Below are 20340 nucleotides of genomic sequence, written 5' to 3'. Positions count from 1 at the left end.
TGACAGTACCACCACTTCCAAAAGGAACATCATACACCTTTTCAATTCCTCCTACTCTAACAGAGCTTATAACAGCAACACCACACAGATATGCACCTTAAACATTCCTGTAAATTGTGCACACATCAATGAAACAGAGTGTGACACATAAGTATAAATGAATGAAGATGTTTCTTTTTAATCATGCAAGGAATTATTTTCCCACTGACCCAATGATTATGCAAAGAAACATAGGAACTGAGCACATTGCACAGTACACTTTTTTCAAGCACATTACTTGTAAAGTGCTAATTATGAAGGCCCACAAAGTACTGAAATATATCTGAAATTTAATGCAATATCACATTATCAAGTACCTACCCTAACATGTTATGTTTTCTCTTATCACAGACAATGAAACACAGATTTCTCCTGCACTTCCACATGCCACAATATTGAAATGGCACTTCAACGGTATTGTACACTGAGTTGAAAAAAGGTGTACAGTGGCTCAACAATTTATACAGTGAGAATATGATTATTGATGTCATGCTTCTTTATAATCAGCTAATTGCATTTCTATACACATATATCTACAATCCATATGCCAGTGTCACATTCTTGAGTGCATGGCTGTACGGCCTCCGGCCATGCACCCAAGAGTCTAGGGCCTGGCTACAACCACTGCAGCATAATACAGCCATGCACACAAAAATCTGCTGACTAACCACAACCCACACACATAAGCCAGCCACCCGAGGCCCTATCCACTTCAGTTTACATACTATTACATTACTTGCACCCACCGGAAAAACTCTCATACACCCAAGAATCTCAGCACAGTCCAATAAAACAACTACCACACATCCAGTGCTCTCCTCTGCACATACTACTACAGTATTTGCATGTAATGGTCAGATTCTTGGGTGCCTGTCCTCAGGCCAGGCACCCAAGAGTCTAGTAGCTGTCTACAATCACCACAACATAATACACACATGCACCCAACAATCTGCACACTTTCCAAAACCAACACACATAACCAAACCGCCAGAGTCCCTGTCCACCTCTGCGCACATGTTATTGCAGGACTTCCAACCTTTCACATTCCACTCCCTTAACCTAAACCGCCTGCTACCTTGTATACTTCTTTACACATATTATTACTCTACTTAAACCAGTGGCCATGCACCCAAGACACTAGTACCTTGCCACAATTACCACAGCATAATGCAGACATGCACCCATCAATCTACACACTGGCCACTACCCACATACATAAGCCAACTGCCAGAGGCCCTATCCACTTCCATACACATACTATTGCACTGCTTGCAACCATTCACATTCCAGTCCCCTACCGTAAACTGCCTGCGTCCCTCTATACTTCTCAACACATACTATTACACTACTTCAACTAGTGGCCAAACTCTTGGTTGCATGGCCGGAGATACAGCCATGTACCCAAGAATCTGCCAAGTGGCCACAATCCTCGGGGCAGTCCAATAACCCAGCAACCACACAACCTCTCCACTTCTCTACACATAGCTTACTCTACTTCAACCAGTGGCCAGACTCGAGGCTGCATGGCCTCCGGCTATGCACCCAAGAGTCTAGTAGCTGGCCACAATAACAACATCATCATACAGCCATGCACCCAACAACTTGTACAATGGCCACAACCCACACACATAGCCAGCCGCCTCAGGTCCTGTCTACTTCTGTACATATACTATTATAATAATAATAATAATAATAATAATAATAATTACGCATTTATGTAGCGCTAGGAACCCTCAGGTATCTGAGCACTGCTTATTATTACCTACGGTGTGTGGTGCTCATTTATCGACCTCGGAAGGATGAAAGGCTGAGTTTGGCCCTGCCAGATTTGAACCTGCGTCGGCAGGCTCTGCACTGATGTCAAAGCGAGCGCTCTACTCGCTGTGCCACTTGACCGGCTATTACACTACTTCACGCCAGTAGGCAGACTCAAGAGTCCAGCAGCTTGTCACAAACTCCACAGCACAATACAGCCTATACAAACATCCTCATCATCTACATTCTACACCCACACCCCTACCATAATGAAGCCTGCCTGCACACACCACATAACCTACTCACCTCAGGACTGTAGGGTATTTTGTGTAGATTTGGGGCCTGACGGTATTTTCTTACCGCCAAAAACAAAGGTAATTTAGCAATGACTACTCCTTGCATTTAGATTGGGTTTGGCTTTATGGTGGTATAGTGACTATGCATTATTTCATTACACAGATACATTTTGTTGGTAAGCATTTGGTTGTGGTATAGTGATGCGCATAGCTTTCTTTTTTTATTTGTGGCCCTAATATACAAAACCCCCTTCTTCTTGCTTGGTCTGTTCGTGTGATCACTAGAGAGGCCTCGGGCCTACATTTATGGATACCACAATTTTCACATATAGCATTCACAAACCCCTGTGGTATTATCACTGATGTATTTACATTAGTGAGATTATATTTCCAGAGGCCTCTCTCTCTCTGCTGATTCATGTACACTCAGCAGACTATTGTATTATATTCCACTACGAAGCCACACACACATACCCTGAGTGGAATCAAGCACACAGCTATTTATAATTGCTAATGACATTACTGCATAGGAGATTTGGCACGTATATTACCTAATAACCTCCCTTTTTTTGTATGGCATAATTTAAATGCACCAAAGCAAAACAGAAGGAAAAACACCCTTACACAGTCTGTGAGTTATAACAGTTTCATTTCAAAATAATACATTACCAGCTTTGCGAGGCAGTCTTTTCTAAAATAAACAGAAGAGAAACAAATACAATAATACAACGCATTTCATTGTTTACATTTGCAACAATAAAAAGAACAGTACATCAATATGACTGTAATTATATGGCAACATTATATTGTGGCATTTAAACACAGTGATTACCCAGCTATATTTTTTCCTGCCTGAAACAGACTTCATTCACACGACACTCGTTCAAATTTTACGTGATAATTACCAGTTGTTTGTAGCATTTCAGCATGCAAAATCTCCTGGCTTGTCGCCTCCGAGCAGTGACCCAGGGCTTTCTTTTTCTTTAAAGCACACAGCGAGAACATGCAGTTCAATCTGCAATCTGCAATTCCCAAGCCGGTGCCAAGTGAGACCAAAATAGCCAGTCTCTGAAGGGCACTGGTCCAGCTCCTCACAGCAGCCCAGCAAATGCCACCTCTCTGCAGCTCTGCAAAATATCTTCTCCCCTTCATTCTCTCAGAGCTACCCCAAGAAACATCTGTTACATCCCACAGGCTTACGTGTCACCAATCAAATTCACAATATCATATCCTCTGTCCTCAACAATAGCACACATTTACAGTAGGAAACTTTATCTAACTGATTTCCTGGTATGCGGAGTGATTTCCTTCAAAGACAGTGAACAGAGCAAAGAAAAGAAAATCGAAATGCACGTTTAAAAATGAATCTCAGCCTGCCTCCTTTTTTCTACATGGAGAGCACATTATAATGTTAATAAGTTAGAATCAGTGTTAGTATTTGTTAATTAAGTTAGTCAATTAGATAACTAATGTGGTCTCCTGTGAATGAGGCATTTCAAGTGAGAAAAGAGAAGAAAAAAAATAATATTATGCTTTTAAATCTGTAACCTGCCCTCATTTGCATATCCATATGTTACACTGGCAACATCTGGCTGGCTATATGTGCCACATTATAGCAAAAATGTGATCCCATGCAGTGGCACTGCACTCCAAAATACAATAAATTATACTACAGGACCTACCCGTGAACTACTACGCCGTGTCCGCAGCCACTGCAACCACAACAGTCTTCTTCCACCTGAACAAATACATGATATGAACCATCTTTCACTCCTGCATACTTTCCAGCCCCTCAACCCAGCACCAGACATGTTTTCCTGTCATGTTCACCACCGCGGATACAACATGGCGGGTGTTTCGGAAAGATATGATGCACATCACGCTTTTCACCAGCCAATCAGCAATCACGGCGTATGTCCGCGGACATCATGTGGCCGTCCGGCCCAACCAGAGTCCTGTCTGCGGAGCAAACCGGCAAATTGCTCTGCGAAGTGGAACCAGATATCACACATTTTTTGGCACCTACTTTTTGACTGTTTTTTTTAAAAAGACTGGATGGATTTTCACCAAATGTAGAAAATCACACTTTCGGGACCAAGCTGCGCTCCTGCCCCAAATTTAGTGAAAATCCATCCAGTGGTTTTGCCTGTACGTGTGAGCAAAGTTTGTCTCCTTTCAGTCTATGGCCCCCCTTCACGAAACCTCACCAAACTTACCAGAAAAATTCAGAGCGGGCCATATACTTTTTTTCAAAGTTTAGTGAGGATTCATCCAGGGGAGCAAAGTTAAAAGCTGTCCAAAAAGTGCTCTTCCTATGGGTTTAGCAACTTAACCATAACTACACGGCCACTACCGCAGGCCATGTAATATGGGCATATATAACCGTGGGCATAACATTGTTTTATACAGTTAATTTAGTAGAAAATTGTGTGGGTTCTCCTCTGAGAAATGCTTGCATTTTAGGTCTTTTTTCTACAGCTTTTCTTTAAAATTGTGCTGGAAAATGCACCACTTCCAACCCTTGTTTAATTGCTGGTCCCTCCTTATCCAAGTCACCCATGATTCCTCGCGCCTGCTGGAACATACACTTACGTGCCACCACTTTACCAGTTCACCAGCGGCCACTGAGTCCTGCTCTTGCTCAGACCTGCGCCTGCTGGGCTTACTTATGGGGTGATTAACTCCACATCCTACCCAAAAGTACGTGCACACCTTGTAGAGTTGACTGGAGGCCGCTGGGTATGTAACAATTCGTTCACTTTGCTATGAACATTAATATTATCAAACTTAAATAAGCATGATTTAATTTGAGCTGAATGTATTTGTGATTCGGCCATACCTTCATTACAGGAGCGCAAGGGTCGTAATGAGGCCCAATGGCTTTTTTCTGATTAGAATCCAGTAAGAGCTCAGAAAACAAAACATATTTTTATGAGCATTTCTTCCACCCTGCCTTAACAAATCAGATGGTGGAAAGAGGCTAGGAACCTTTAGCAACAATCAATGAACTTTAGCCATGTGATGTTACGCCAATCGTCTCTCCGTGCGAGGACCTGGATCATGTTTTGAGTTACCATTGCCTTAGGATTTGACCAAATGCCAATCCAGTGTAATAATGGGTCCTGGTGCCATGCATCTGCCAAATAATTGGCTCCAAGCTCGACATTCACAGCAAACGTGGGTGCTGAGCACGGCAAGCCAAGCAGTTTCTTTAAAAAAGTATTTTCCCCTGGAGAACATTAATTTCTTTCATACCCCCAAAGAAAACTCCTATAGTAAGTTACAGTCCGTGTTTGAGCATTATACACATTAATTATCAGATGAAGCTGTTGCCCGTGACACATATGTATAAAATGAGGCACCCCCGACACTGACTGGTGCATTTTAATTTGTGTTTTATGTATGTATGCATCACCCTCCCATGTCGCTGTAAAACAAATTCCAAAATAATCAAATTCATACCACTTTGGGATTACAGACCCATTACTAAACATTTTAGGCATTTGGATTTTCTTATTTAGCCCTGTGGCACATGACATGGCAGCTGACTTTGTTTTGTTAATTTTCAGATCCAAATGTGTCATAAAATCTGTGTACGCATGAATTAACCTCTGCAAATCATTGTGGGTATGAGCGATTGGAATCGTATTGTCAGCATACACTAACAAAGGAAAGTCCTTATTGCCCACACGCGTATGATTTTCATTTGAATCTACAAGAGCTTCATAGAGACCATCAGGACGTATCCCTTCAAACTAATATATTAACTTAACTACATCTAGTGCACTGACCGAGCTCCCTCTAGCAAACACACACCTGGTTTCCTCCATGAATTAATTGCAGAACCCTAGAAATACCAGTGGGACAACCTAGGGATCCAAGAACCGTCCAGATCTTATGCAAAGCTAAATATATAGGTCCATATCTTTGTGGCGTTGATTTGCTTATGATATCATACACCAATTCCAATTTGCATAGCAATAAGACTGCTGAAAGGTTGAACACTTGTAAATGGCACCTTTATTTATGCATTCCCAGTGTTCATTGCTTCTTTTAAGAAGAGATCCTTGTGGTAGTTCTTTTTTTCAGGATGACAACAGAAAGTCTTACATTTACCTTACTCAGTATGTATCTTATTCCTTGAGTGTACTGCATCAGACCTTATGAAGTATTGGGATAAAATAATTATGATGTCATGCTCATAGAGACTAGATACAAAAACATTTGTGTTAGCTACTTACTAGCAGTACACTACAGAATTCAGGTAAAAAAACATGTACTCCAAAAACACAGAGCATTTGTGGTAGGCAAACTGGCAGGGACTTTCCCTATGGACCTCTGGCCTAATCAAATTTGGGCATGCCCTACGATTCTTCAGTGGTAGAGAAAGTGTATTACATACAGTGTATTACAAATTAGAACAAAAAGTCATAATGTAGGTCGCAAATCGCATCAGGAAATCATGTGGCAAAATATATTTATATGAAAAATAGTAGGAGGTAGAGCGATCCATTTGATAAACTACTATACAAACAATGATAAAACCAATCGCAATGTAAATAAACAACATTTGCTAAAACTGTGCTAATCTCGTCCCAGAGCCACGCCAAAGGACACATCCTGGACTGGATTCTAGGGCCACCATCCACATTAACATCAATGCCATTAATCCTATACCCTAGAACGACTGCTTCGTCATTCACTTCACTATCTCCCTTGTGAAGCTCATCAACCTCTCACCTGTGCCACTGACCCCTATTTTAGTTTGCAACACCCCAAAACGTAAGCATGAGAACCTTAAAGCTGCCCTCCTGACAGCCTTTAGCTACTATGTACCCACTCCTAGCCAATCAGCACTTGACGTAGCCACCCAATATCATGACTGCTTGCACCAGGCCCTGGATTTACACACTCCTCTCAAATTCAAAATCCCTAAACCTCATAAGGCCAATAACACCTGATTTGCTGAGGACCTGGTCCACCTATGCAGAGAAAAAAGAGCTCTCGAACACCTCTACAAAAAAAGAAAACTCTCCCAAGAATTGTCAGGCCCTCGCTAGCTTGGCCCACAACTATAAAAAAGCAGTCCTCACTTGCAAATCTAATAACAATGATGACCAAATTACCAATGCCAGCTCCAAACCTAAGTAACTTTTCTCTATCCTCAGGGAGCTATAAACCCACAGTCTTCCCACTGTCAGCACACGCACCAACAAGGAGTGGTGTACCACTATCCAAGAAGCAAATGGCACATACCATTAGAACTTTCAAACCATCCAACTGTAAAGGCGACTCATGTCCTGGCCATATGGTGAAGCTCTGCGCTCCCACATCCACGCCTTTCATCTCTGTCTTTGCTAATCCATCCTTCGCATCCTGCACAGTGCCCTGCATAATAAAATCTGCCTGGGTCACCCCCCTCACTAAAAAAAACCTAAACTAGACCCTTCCACCCGACCAACTACTGCCCAATCACTACAGTCTCCTTACTACTGAACATCCTGAACCGCCTAGCCTCCACTCAAATACAGCAATGCTAGAAACCAACCTCCTGCTGGCTTCCGCCCCAAGCACAGCACAGAAACTTCCCTACTTGACCTAAAAATACAAATGGACTCCATCCGATATACTGGCAACCTAGCAATCCTTCTTTTACTTAATCTCTCAGTGGCCTTCGACTTGGTTGATCATGATATACTTTGCCAACACCTCAAACAGCACTTCCATGTCTCCCCAGAAGCCATGTCAGTGGTCGGACCATGTGGGTGTTCATAGGGACATCTGCTGCGGAGCCATCCCAGCCCCACTTGGCATACTACAAGGATACTGTACTTAGCCTATTTTTTACAACAACTACACTAAACCTCTCTTTGTCCTCCTCGATTCTAGAGGAATCATCGACACCAACTTTGCAGATGATACCCAAATTCTCATACCACTCTCTGACAATCACGACACTGATACTATCAACATTAACGCTGTTTACAGCACCATTCAAAATTGGATGGCCACTCACAGCCAATGCCTGAATGATGAGAATATAGAGCTTCTCATCATTTTTCCTCCACAATTAATCAGACACCTTGATTCCATTTTTTCATCATTTTGCATTGATGGCACTCCCAACCCGGTCTCCAAGCAAATAAAAACCCTCCGGTTCTACCTCAAAGCAGACCTCACAATGACCAGAAAAGTTAATTCTCTTGCCTCCTCCACTGCTTACACAGCCAGACTTATTTCTCTGAGTAGGCAGCTCCTCTCACCAAGCAACGACATTAGTCTTACTCGAGCCCTAATCTTCTCCAAACTTGATTACTGCAATGTCCTACTTATGGGTACTTCAAATGAAAACCTGTCCAAACTGCAGCTACTACAAAACAAAGCATGTCATGCTGTCCTCAGCCTCAAAAGGGTCTGACCACATATCGGCTGCCAGACGCGAAGTCCACAGGCTACCCATCAAAGCCAGGGTGGAATTTAAAACACTATCCATCACTCACAACTGTGTTCAAAAGGTGGCCTCCCAATACCTCAACAACAGCATCACGCAAACCTTTCTCTCTTGCACTCTCAGATCTAACTCAAATACTTATCTGTTCACCCCATGCTTCAACCGAAAAAGGGCAGGAGGAGTCAGCTTCTGTGTAACTGCTCTTTCTTGATGGAACGCTCTACCGGTGCACATCTGTAATGAGCAATAGTTCCCGACCATTAAAAACGTACAAACACCTGGCTGTTCGACAAACACAAGTAACTATTGTTTGTGCTATGTATTACTGTATTGACCAACCTGTACTTGTTTGTTACATATAATGCAGTACTAACGGTGTGAAAGTTTATTAAATTGGAAAGGTTGTCCAAAAAGGAAATTAACAAGTATTGGGAGCAGGCATCCCTAACCAACTATTTGAAGAATAATTTAATCCCTAGGGGTCTGCGTATTCTCACATTTCCCAATTTTGATAATGATGAGGACGCTTATTTGGCAAAGAAATGGGTGAACAATCTCAATCAAAACTCAAAAAATATGTTGGAACTCTTAATTCTTCATGCGATACGCGAACACAAGAGAGTGCTCGCTCAAATTGAAGTTGTTAAGGAAGAGATTAGTGCAATACCCAATGCTGAGGAAACCAAACAAAAAAACTATAAAAAAATGCACGAGATTTTGATTGAGTAACGGGATGAAATTAAATTGCGCACATTTAGAAAATATTTTTGTGACGATAAAGATTATCGAATGAATAGGGTATATACCTTTCAGCCGAAATATGATAACATTACTCCCAGAAGTAAACACAGCTCTGCACACACCACACCGGCAAGCTCAGTTCCAGAGCCAGAAGGAGATTCCACTGAGCCTGACACTAGGGATACCGATGATAATGAACAAGGTAATAAGGAACAGACAAATATGGATGGTAAGAGTTTTTTAGAAGAAATACGCAGATTCAAGAAAGAGAATCAGAGATTTCTAAATACCAAACAAGTCAGATTTCAAAATACACCCACTGTATTTACTCCAATAGCAAGTACCACACCAGGGGCAGGTGGGGGTTGGGGGGAGACCATGAAATGCATGTCTTTTTATAAATTTGAATTTCCTCATTTGGTTATCAAAAGAACTGCAATGTAATGCTACTTATTGAATCTGCAAGTACTGGCAGGAGCCTGTTGAGTATGGTCACAATAATTATTTGTATTAGACTATTTTGGATGTGTACTCTCTCAGATTCGGTATTGTGCGTTATAACCTCAGATTATCATATTATATACTGGGCTTCATGTTTATATGAAATCAATAATGCATATTTATTTATTGTTAGTTATTTTCCCTAATTTCATAACATATCAGGCCACGGCTAGTTATGCTTCATTCACATATTCCAGTCATTATAATATTCATAGTATGAGCCCTTATGGTCTTGCCACCCGTTTTTTTCTACATAGTGCCATTTTTGGCTGTATTGTTATGGCCAACAGTTAACTGCCCCAAGGGTCATTTTCCGTAAAATATCTCGCTTTCATAGTATTGTGGGATTGGCCATCGGCATGATGCTTATAATTGTTTCCGGTGCAACATAACATACACGATACGTTATTGCGCTTCTCATGTTGATCACGTGACACCCAATGTTTGACTAGAACGCGGAGGCCCCTCCGCGTCTTCTGATTATTTTGTTGGAATTGACCATTGGTTATGTGTTTATTGGTTATGTGCCCCTGCGGGCATATCCCTTTATTTTGTGTCTCCACACTAATATAGGTATAGCTACTGGTATGGTGTTGATTACTGTTTCCGACGCGATAAGGTACATGCGAAACGTCATCGCGTTTCTTCACGTCAATCACGTAACACTCAACGTTTGTATAGAGTGCGGAGCATTGCTCCACGTTTACTGATTGTCTTGCTGGTATTTGCCCCCATTATTTGGAACGCCGATCTGCGGGTAAGTCACATCTCTCTGATGCGGTACCCCGTGCATACCTTGAATATGTTAAATGCAATTTAGTGTGTGTGATTTGATAAGGCCTTGGATGCAATACATTCCCTTTATTTTAGGTTTTAACTAGTGAGAGCAACCGAACGCAGATTTCTGCAGTGATTGATAGTGTTTCTACAGTGACAGCCTTGCATTTGCGAATCATTTCATTTACCAGATTGAACGTCATTGGAAATTGACAGGTACGCCTCCATACTGTTCAGCTTACAGTTGCCCGTAGCATTTATGCTTTATGAAGAGAGACAGTTTTCTTCTTAATTGCACCACAGATTCTGATCAGGATTTGGACGTTTGGTAATAATAGTCCCTTCCTGTTAAACATTTTCACTGGTATTGGATTAATTGTTTCTCACCGCTTTAGGGCCAATGCATGATGGCACTTGTTACCGGACGGTATTGTTAGTTTTTCACTGACTATTGTTGGATAACAGTAGCATGGATTTATGGGTGGCAATTCTCTTGGTGCTCTGTCTCTTTTTTGGTTCCACTAATCTTTCACGAAATTGGCATTTCATTTTCAAAAAAAGCTAACTCTCACATATCCAGCTACACATTTCCATAACCACGCCTTGGTTGTGTTATGGATTAATCACTAATAGCAAAACTATGTTGATATTCATTGCTATACAAGCCTCATGAAGGACATTTTTGTTTGATCCCTTCTTATGTGTAACCAACACTTACTATGAATCCCTCCCTCGCCACTGGATTTGTGGTATTTGTCTTTTTAATCATTACCACTTGATGTAAGTGCAATTATACAATGTTTTTTGTTACTTTATTGTTACTTCATTTGATTGTTGACTCCCAGTATGTTCTGCCACTCTAATTGAATTGTATTATTTTCTGTAATTCTGTTTATGTGATTCATGCAGCCTTGAGATTGACCCGACGGTCGAAACACGTGTCGGCTGATTAACGATCCAATAAATCTTTGTTCGTGACATATTAGTTCCTGTATTTATGGAAATGTCTGTACAGAGAGAATATTTCAATTGACTACGAATTGTGTTGTTGTGAGCGCGTGAGCCTTACCCAACACCCATAATTTAGCTAGTTTAAGTTTACCCAGCTCCTGCTGGATGAGCTGAGGGTTTTTTGGTGGCCACGCTGCCGGCTAGTTCTATCAAAAATTCTCTCATACATTTTAGGAGTGGTCACGAGCGCACGGAATTCTCCTTTTCGAATCCACAACCTTCATTCTTTTTTTAACAGTGTGATACCCCTGGGTCTGGGTCTTGTCATAAATGTAAAAATAAATAAATACATAACAAGTATTAAAAGACCTTAGAGCCTTTTAAGCCTCCAGTCTTTACCTTTTGAAAGACATATCCAATAACGTTGCAATTTTTCTGCTTTAATATTTGCCTGAATACCCCTTTCTCCAAACCCGGAATGTCTATTTTTTAAAAGTCTGCTTTCTAAATGCTTGGGCGAGTAATATATACATTAGTGGTGTGCAATGTGGTTAGTTAGCTGTATATATGTTACTTCTGACCCAGTTCACACTCCTCCTGGAGAGTTTACCCTGCATTCAACCCATGTTACCAATAGAGGCATAGGTATGGCATGGTAGCATATGTAGAATGCCTGTCTGGCTGTGCCTGTTTCACTTTCATGTTTGGGAACACTGCTGGTCTAGTACTAGTGTCGTTCAGAGTAGGTACCTTAGCGACAGGCCAGTAACCATTGCATCACAAATATTTACTTTTATTGTTAAGAAAATGTCAAGAAAGAACATATGCATGTGAAAAAATGTCTTCTTACTATAATACTCGATTCAAGGTGGCCATCTGGTCTCATGATTACCCAAACACTGTAAGGAGCTGTTCCCTTAAACTGTAAAGCATTATTATTGTTTGCATTATTAAGTTGTTTATTGAATGAAAACCTAACTTGAGAAGCATCAGAGCACTTAACACATAATAAAGCATCTGGTCAACATGTATTTCACCCTAACAAGGCTGAAGTAAAGACTACGATGCATGCTGCCTCGGAGCCTGTAATATTAACAGAACACAAGGAACAGAAACACCTTATTAAAGATGATAATAAACAAATAAACATTTTCTTTTCATAATGAATGGTCACAACAATGCACATCTCTTGTTTTCCTTATTCAATCTAAGAACTAAGACATTTACAATTATATGTTAGGTTTGGCATAGCTACACATAAAGGATTGCATAAGATTTTTAAATCCACTAAAATGTGTCTTAACATATTGAAAGTTACTGTTAAATCAAATACTTCAAACTGTGTTAATCAATGATCCTTCTTAAAGTGTATTCTAAATGTACTCTATTACATGTGATACATTATTAAAGAAATCAATAAATTGAATGTAAACCGCTCACAAATAAAGCAACGTGTTATACAGAAAATAATATATGTGTGCTTGTGATTTGGATTTCGATTAGCATGGACATTTAATTCCTCCAAGAACCTATTTGTTTATATATTGTGTTTTAACTTCAAAATTCCACTTTTGCTTCATCATGGAACTGACTCATAGATGAGAATATGTACAACTCAATAATGTTGTGTTCCTGAAAATGAACAATAACCCTAATTACAAAAATGACAACAGTTAATTAAACATGTTTTAATCATTATTGTTGCAATGCACTATTATTATTATTATTATTATTATTATTATTATTATTATTAATATTATTATTATTAATATTATGTGTTTATTTGTGTTCAACTGTAAAAGAACCTTTACTAAAGAAAATGTAAAATGTCTGTTAAATAGAATACAATATATCACCAGTACAAAATACACACAATAAAATCACATATGGACCACCTGTGGGCAATGAGGACTCACCAGTATATACATTCAGGCCTTAGGCATTAAAAACATTAAAAAGGTTCAAACATTATAGATAAATAAAAGAATCACGTTTTCATTAGAACCACTTTCGGGCCGATTCATGGAACAAATGTGCGCCGAAATTTGTGGCGCTAGGTGGCGCAAGCGTGAAAATGCAAGTGCACGCGTGCAATTCATGGAAGGACCTGCACGTCTTTTCCCTGGGATGTGCACGAAATCCGCGGGTGGCGCACACAGGCGCACACGTCATTGCAACATCCAGAACACCATGCACGACGCGCACAGCGGAAGCACACAACGTCAGCGCACACACCAAAAAGGAGGCGGAACACAGGGCTGAACATGTGGAATGGGGAACAACGTGTGAAAAAGAAGGCGTAACTGGGGAAGTACTGCAGGGAAATACATGGAACGCCCATACGCACGCGGACAACACGTATTCATGCAATCGAATACGGGAAACCAGTGCACACCAAAAGACGCGCACAGGCGTAAACACGTCCGCCACATGAAGGCAGGCGGAAGCGTCCCCGTGCAGTATAAAAGTGCGCGCAAAAACAACAAATGCGAATATACAGCTACGATGAATGCCCCATTTGTCGCAGCACTGATTGTGGGACACGGCAGGAGGAGGAGAATAGCCAGGTCCCACATTGTTTTGCCCAGGACCAGCCTTTTTGGGTTGCCTGATGACCAGGTCTATTGCAGGTATGGGTTTCCACCTTGTATCAGCCTAGACCTGGTCCCTGAGTGGGAGGATGACCTCACATCACCCTCCTTGTGCTCCCAAGCACTGAGCCCCTTGGAAAAGATGCTCAATGTCCTGCATTTTTTGTCCACTGGGTCATTTCAGCGGACAACTGCCATAGTTGGGGCCATCTCACAGGCCACGCAGTCATGCTGCCTACACCAGGTGTTGGCAATCATGACTGCGCCTCCCTCAGTCTGCAGGCACATATACATTCCCAGAACACCCGCAGAAAGGCAGGCCATTGTCCTGGACTTTTACAGGGTGGCACACTTCCCCAAAGTGCTTCGTGCCATAGATTGCACCCATGTGGCCCTACGTCCACCTAGGGCCACTGAGCACATCTATCGAAACTGCAAGCACTGGCAATCCATCAACGTACAGGTTGTATGCGGTGCCAAGGGAATCACCACCTCTGTCTATTCAAACTATCCTGGGTCTACCTATGACAGTTCCATATACAGAATGTCCGCCCTGAGCCGGGACCTGGAAGCTGGGAAACATGGCGACACATGGCTCATTGTTGAGTACAAATATCTGTGCACATGCATGCACATCATACACAGACAAATACATAAACCCAACTAATGACAACCATCCTAACCTCCCCAGGGGACAGTGCCTACCCTCTGAGCAACCACATGATGACGCCAATATGGAACCCCACCATACCACCCGAGGTAAGATACAACGCTACCCATATTGCAACCAGGGGCATAGAGGATCGCACATTCGGAGTGCTCAAGTCACGCTTCCACTCACTTGACGCTCTGGCGGGCAGCTACTATATGCACCCCCAGTAGTGTGCAGGATCATTGTGGCAGCATGTGCCCTGCACAATGTTGCAACACGGCAGGGCGTACTGGTGGACATTGTGGTTCCCCCACATCCCCAACCACAGGCACAGGCTCTGCCCATGGGAGGGGAAAGGGCACGTGGCGAGGCAGCCCAGACCCAGCTTGCGGCCACATTTGCCACCTAAACTCCCACCCCTGCGGAATGCACACAGGCCTGGCACATACCAGGTGACAATCGATGATGACAAAGAGACAGTCAACTGTCACAAACCTACCACCCTGAGAATGTTGCCACAGAAGTGCTACATTGTGTGCATTCCTAGCTACTTAAACATAACCAATTGGGTGTGACCAAAAGGAACACATGGAAGGTGTACATCACACCACCTCCTGCAAAACAGGCCATGACAATCACTGGTATGTCACCCAAACCCTCCCAACCCACATCACCCTTGTCTGCCACACCATGGCATGCAACAGCAAAAGAGCAAACCAAAAGCCCAACACATGACCAATTAGATACAAAGTGAAACGTGATATATGGAAACAGGCCTGAGGCAATCACACCTGACATGGAATCAGGTAAATGACTGACCAACAACCCTCCCACATACAAAGTCATACACAAATGCATGCCACCAGCGGTACCATCAACCAAAGACAGAATGTCTGTTGGTATGCACATTGTCCAAGCCAAATCCGCAAATCCCTAACCCATGTGCTGTGTGTGTCTCCTGCAACTTACCGCTCAGCACACAGCACAGTGAGCAGCCATTCTGTTGGGGATACACCTTGTGCATCATATAAAAAGGACAAGCAATAAAAATAACCCAATGACGCATGTACACGATCCACAAATGGTAAGTGATCATGCGCTGCAGGGACACAGCATGCCATACAAGGCAATCTGTGTGCACGTGTGGGCATGGAAGAGTGGTTGTATGTGTGGTGGAGCATTGTGTCAGTAGGAACATGCACGCAATACATGAATGTGAAATCAAGTGACCCTCAGTGCCCTGTACACATCACATGTGAACATTGCCCATGTGTACACCCCAGTATGTCAAACCACAACAATCCCCTGACACCTGAAAAGTAAACCCAACACAGAAACAGCCATTGACCAGCAGAACACATCATGTACCCCACCATCGGAATGTCATAGATTGCACATACACAGTAGCCCAAGCATACTGTGCAACAACAAAAGGCCCTCCCTCATTTACTCATCACCATGACCTTCAGAAGAACTGTGTCTGTGGTCCGTTGCCTTCTTCCTCCTAGTCTACCTGGCATCAGGATACCCCTACCCCTTGGTTTCCTTGTTTGACCCTGCGTGGAAATAGGGCCCAGCCCCCTCAGAGGCCACCTTGACTGGTAAAAATGATTTTGTGATCACTTATCGACCAGGTTGCAAGAATGGTAAGGCAGATGCCTTATCCCAAATAGGGATGGGAGAAGCATATTCGAACCCAGAACCGGTGCCTATCATTCCAGAACAAAGAATCCTTGGCATAACTACTCTACAGACTTTACAAGATATTCATTCAAAAATCCAACAACTTTTTGATTCAGCAGCCCTGCAGGACTGGGTGAAAAAGGGCCAAGATTATTCAGTCATCAATGACTTACCTTACTTTCAAGGGCGTCTATTTCTACCACACAAGGAACTACAAGAACTAGTCATCTCCAATTACCATGATGCTCTGATGGAAGGACACCCAGGTATTGCAAAGACTGAAGCTAAAATTAAAAGACAATTCTAGTGGCCCACCTGGCGAAAAGACGTAAAGTCATTTGTGCTGTCCTGTGGTATCGGCGCCCAAAACAAAAGTCATAAGAAAAAAACATCCGGTCTTTTACAACCTTTGGAAATTCCACCCACACCCTGGAACACTTTGTCTTTAGACTTTAATACAGATCTACCTCTGGGTAATGGGTTTAACACCATTCTAGTTATTGTTGATCTTTTTTCCAAGATGTCCCACTTTATTCCTTCAAAGGGATTTCCTTTCAATTTTGGCCAAGGAATTTCTTGAAAACATTGTTCGAATACATGGATTTCCTTCCGTATTGGTCTTTGAACGAGGTAGTCAGGTCATTTAGCAATTTTGGAAGAAATGTTGTCAATTGGCGCAAATCGACGTGAGGTTATCTACCAGTCACCATCCCCAGACCGATGGTCAGACGGAGAGGACCAACCAGACTCTTGAACAATACCAAAGTTGCATGCTACACCAGACCGAAAGCAATTGGAAGGATATTTTATGGATTGCTGAATACGCATACAATAACTCAGTACATTCAGGAACCGGACAAAGCCCCTTTTATACCATATATGGACATCATCCTCGAACCTCAGAACTTGATTCGCCCCAGCACTTAGAAATGCCGGCAGTGACCCATCTGCACTCTACTATTACACAAGCCTTTAAAGAGGCAACTGAACATTTGAAACAAGCAAAAGAGAAATACAAGACAAATGCTGATCAACATAGAAGTGACACTCCCCAATACCAGATTGGAGATCAAGTTGGGCTGGCTACAAAACACATACCTCTAAAAGGAACCTGAACTTTTAATCCTAGATATTTGGGACCTTACGCCATTAAAGCAATTATCAACCCGGTGGCCGTCAAATTAGAATTACCCTCTAATATGCGGATCCATCCTGTCTTTCATGTTTCACTTTTAAAACCAGTTCAACCCGGAACAAGATTAACCAAACCACCTGACCCCATCCTGATAGATGGAGAACCTGAATTTGAGGTAAAAAATATCCTAGACTCTAAGATGGTTAAATCAAAACTTTTTTATTTAATCGATTGGAAGGGTTACGGACCTCAAGAAAGGTCATGGGAGCCCAGTGACCATGTTCATGCACCACGGTTGGTGAAGAGATTCCATCGGAACTTCCCAGACAAACCAGGGTCCAGGGGAAGAACAACCTTAGGAGGGGCCTTGGGGGGACTGCTGTCATGATGCCTACCCCCGGGCATCTGGACCAAGCCCATCAGCCCCGGAAGCAGGCATCCAGACATTTACTAAAACCTCAGCAGCCCCGGCTAGGGGCTACCTGGGTTCAGTCCTGGTGCCTTATTTTAATTCCTTACCTGATTCTGGATCTTGCACGACTCCGAGACTGAAAGGACATTACTTCAGCATGCGTCGCATCGCCAGCTGCAGCGCCGCGCCATACTCGCCAGTCCACAGCATCTTTCGACTTGGCGCTGCCTCCATCATTTTCTTCGGCAAACTCCAATACCGGGGGGAAAACAAAGGAATAACAAGGTGAGCCTAGAGAGCCGGCAAATACAATCACTTTTATCACCAGGCTTACCTGATTTACCACCGGAGGCATTACCCTTCAATACGCCAGATCTTCTTATGTCGCATCTATAAAGGGAGAGAAAACAAGTTAAACTCACGCAACTTTTACCGGACAGTGTTAGATATACAGACTCTTACCTGAACGCCATCAGCAGCCTCCGGACAATATTTTTTAGCTGCAATTCAACAAGGGGATGCAAGAGTGAACATCGGACATATTGAACTCTTTGAACTTTATAAACCCCGGAGTCAATATTCCTCCGGAACTCTTCCAGTACCCCAAACCAGTGAAGTAACAGGTATCTACGCACCCCTGCATGCCACGCAGGATGGAGAGCTCATCATTTAAAAACATAAGGTGAGGATACTAATTGGGAATATCGGAGGTGACTAGTGGGGAGAACGAGAACAGTGGGGAGGGACCATCACTAAAATCCACGGGGCTAAATCCCTTTCTCCACTTGCAGGAGAATACTTCTACGGGTCAAGCAGACGAGATTAGGCGGGCCAGTCCAGACTGTCATCTCTGCACTACGCTTCACGTTGGTGGAGACAGCAACTGTCTGGGTCCGATCTGGGAACCAGGTAAGCGTAACAGCCAGTGAGCTGGAAGATGGACCGGAGAGGCAGCCATGTGACTAGCATGTGAGCAGGGTGCAGGTGTGGTGATTAGGACAGTCCCCGTCTGCTCTACATGTCCAGCATCCTGCACAGCAGGCACGCATCAGTGAAGCATCGCATGACTCGCACATGAGAATCATGTACACATAGCATGTAGTGGCAGTCAAGCACAACACATCACACAAGTAACCACTGCTTAAAAACAGGAGAGGCTCTTCAGGTGGCTATCCGGACCACTACAGCAGTGTGCAGTGATTTCGACCACAAGGAGGATCCTCTGGCTGTAGAAGATGAGCTGGTTATCCACACCAAGCTCAAGGGAAGAAGACTCCGGACTGGATCTTCTCTGGTTGCGAAGGGTAGATAGCTCAGGTCTGCAGCAGGGCTTCACTGGGACGGGATAGTTGCAGCAGTCGACTTCTTCTCCGCTTCTCTTCGGTTCCTTGTAGTTCCAGTGGCGACTCTGACTTCTAGCCGAAGAGACCTGCCTTTCATGTGAAAATCCCCCATTCATACAGCCTGGCTGTCAATCACACAGCAGGGGGGTTGTCCGGCCCAGACAACCACCTCAGCCAATCATGGCAAAGTGCGACTTGGGTTTCCTAGGATATCCTCTGCAGGGGGTGACTACACCCCTCCCTCACATTCAGCCCACCTAGAAACCCAGGCGCCTGGAGGAGGGCTTCTTGGCAGAAGTTTGCCGAAAGACAGTGAACAAAGGAGGCAAACCTAGTTTGCCGCGCAAAGTAAAACACAAGAAGGACTTTAACAAAAAGAAATGGCGAATAAACCCGACCGGAGCCAAAAGAAAAAGTATTTGGTCAAGCAGATTTAAGTTTGAGGCTAATATAATAGCCTAAAACAATACCACGTTTATATAGTATAATCGCGGTAGAAAAGCTATGGTAGATACAACTGCCACCAGCCAAGTCTAAATGTTAAAAGAGCGAAACAATGCTGTAGGAGGTACAGATAAAAAGGGTAACGGAGTAACCCTTTCCAGTACTCCATGTACAATGGGGTGTACTGGTTCTGTGGTTAAATGACTAAGTAAAGTTAATGGAAACTTTACCCTTTTCTGGGAGACAGTAATCAGCCTCAGAAATGGAGTCGGTGGGCAGTCTAAAAGACAACCCTGTGTCACTGCACTGAAGGTGCTGTGAAACACACAAAAGAAGGGAAATACTGAAGTGGTGTCCTCCAGAGTCCACAATCACAAAAACAGGTAGAAGACACATGGCAAAACATGGGTAAGAGTGGGGTAAAAGCTCACACTCTTACCAGGTGTAAAAAAAAAAAATCCCGAAATCCAGCAAAGCTGCTGGGGGACTCACTAGATGAGGGAAATTAGCCATACAATGAGAATTCTCCCAAACAGTAGTCCACAAGGAAGTCCAGTTCCTGCTTGCAG

The sequence above is a fragment of the Ambystoma mexicanum genome, chromosome 6q, assembly GCF_040938575.1.
Source record: "Ambystoma mexicanum isolate Mex_15411 chromosome 6q, UKY_AmexF1_1, whole genome shotgun sequence".
Taxonomy (NCBI): domain Eukaryota; kingdom Metazoa; phylum Chordata; class Amphibia; order Caudata; family Ambystomatidae; genus Ambystoma; species Ambystoma mexicanum.
This window is presented reverse-complemented; position numbering follows the sequence as displayed.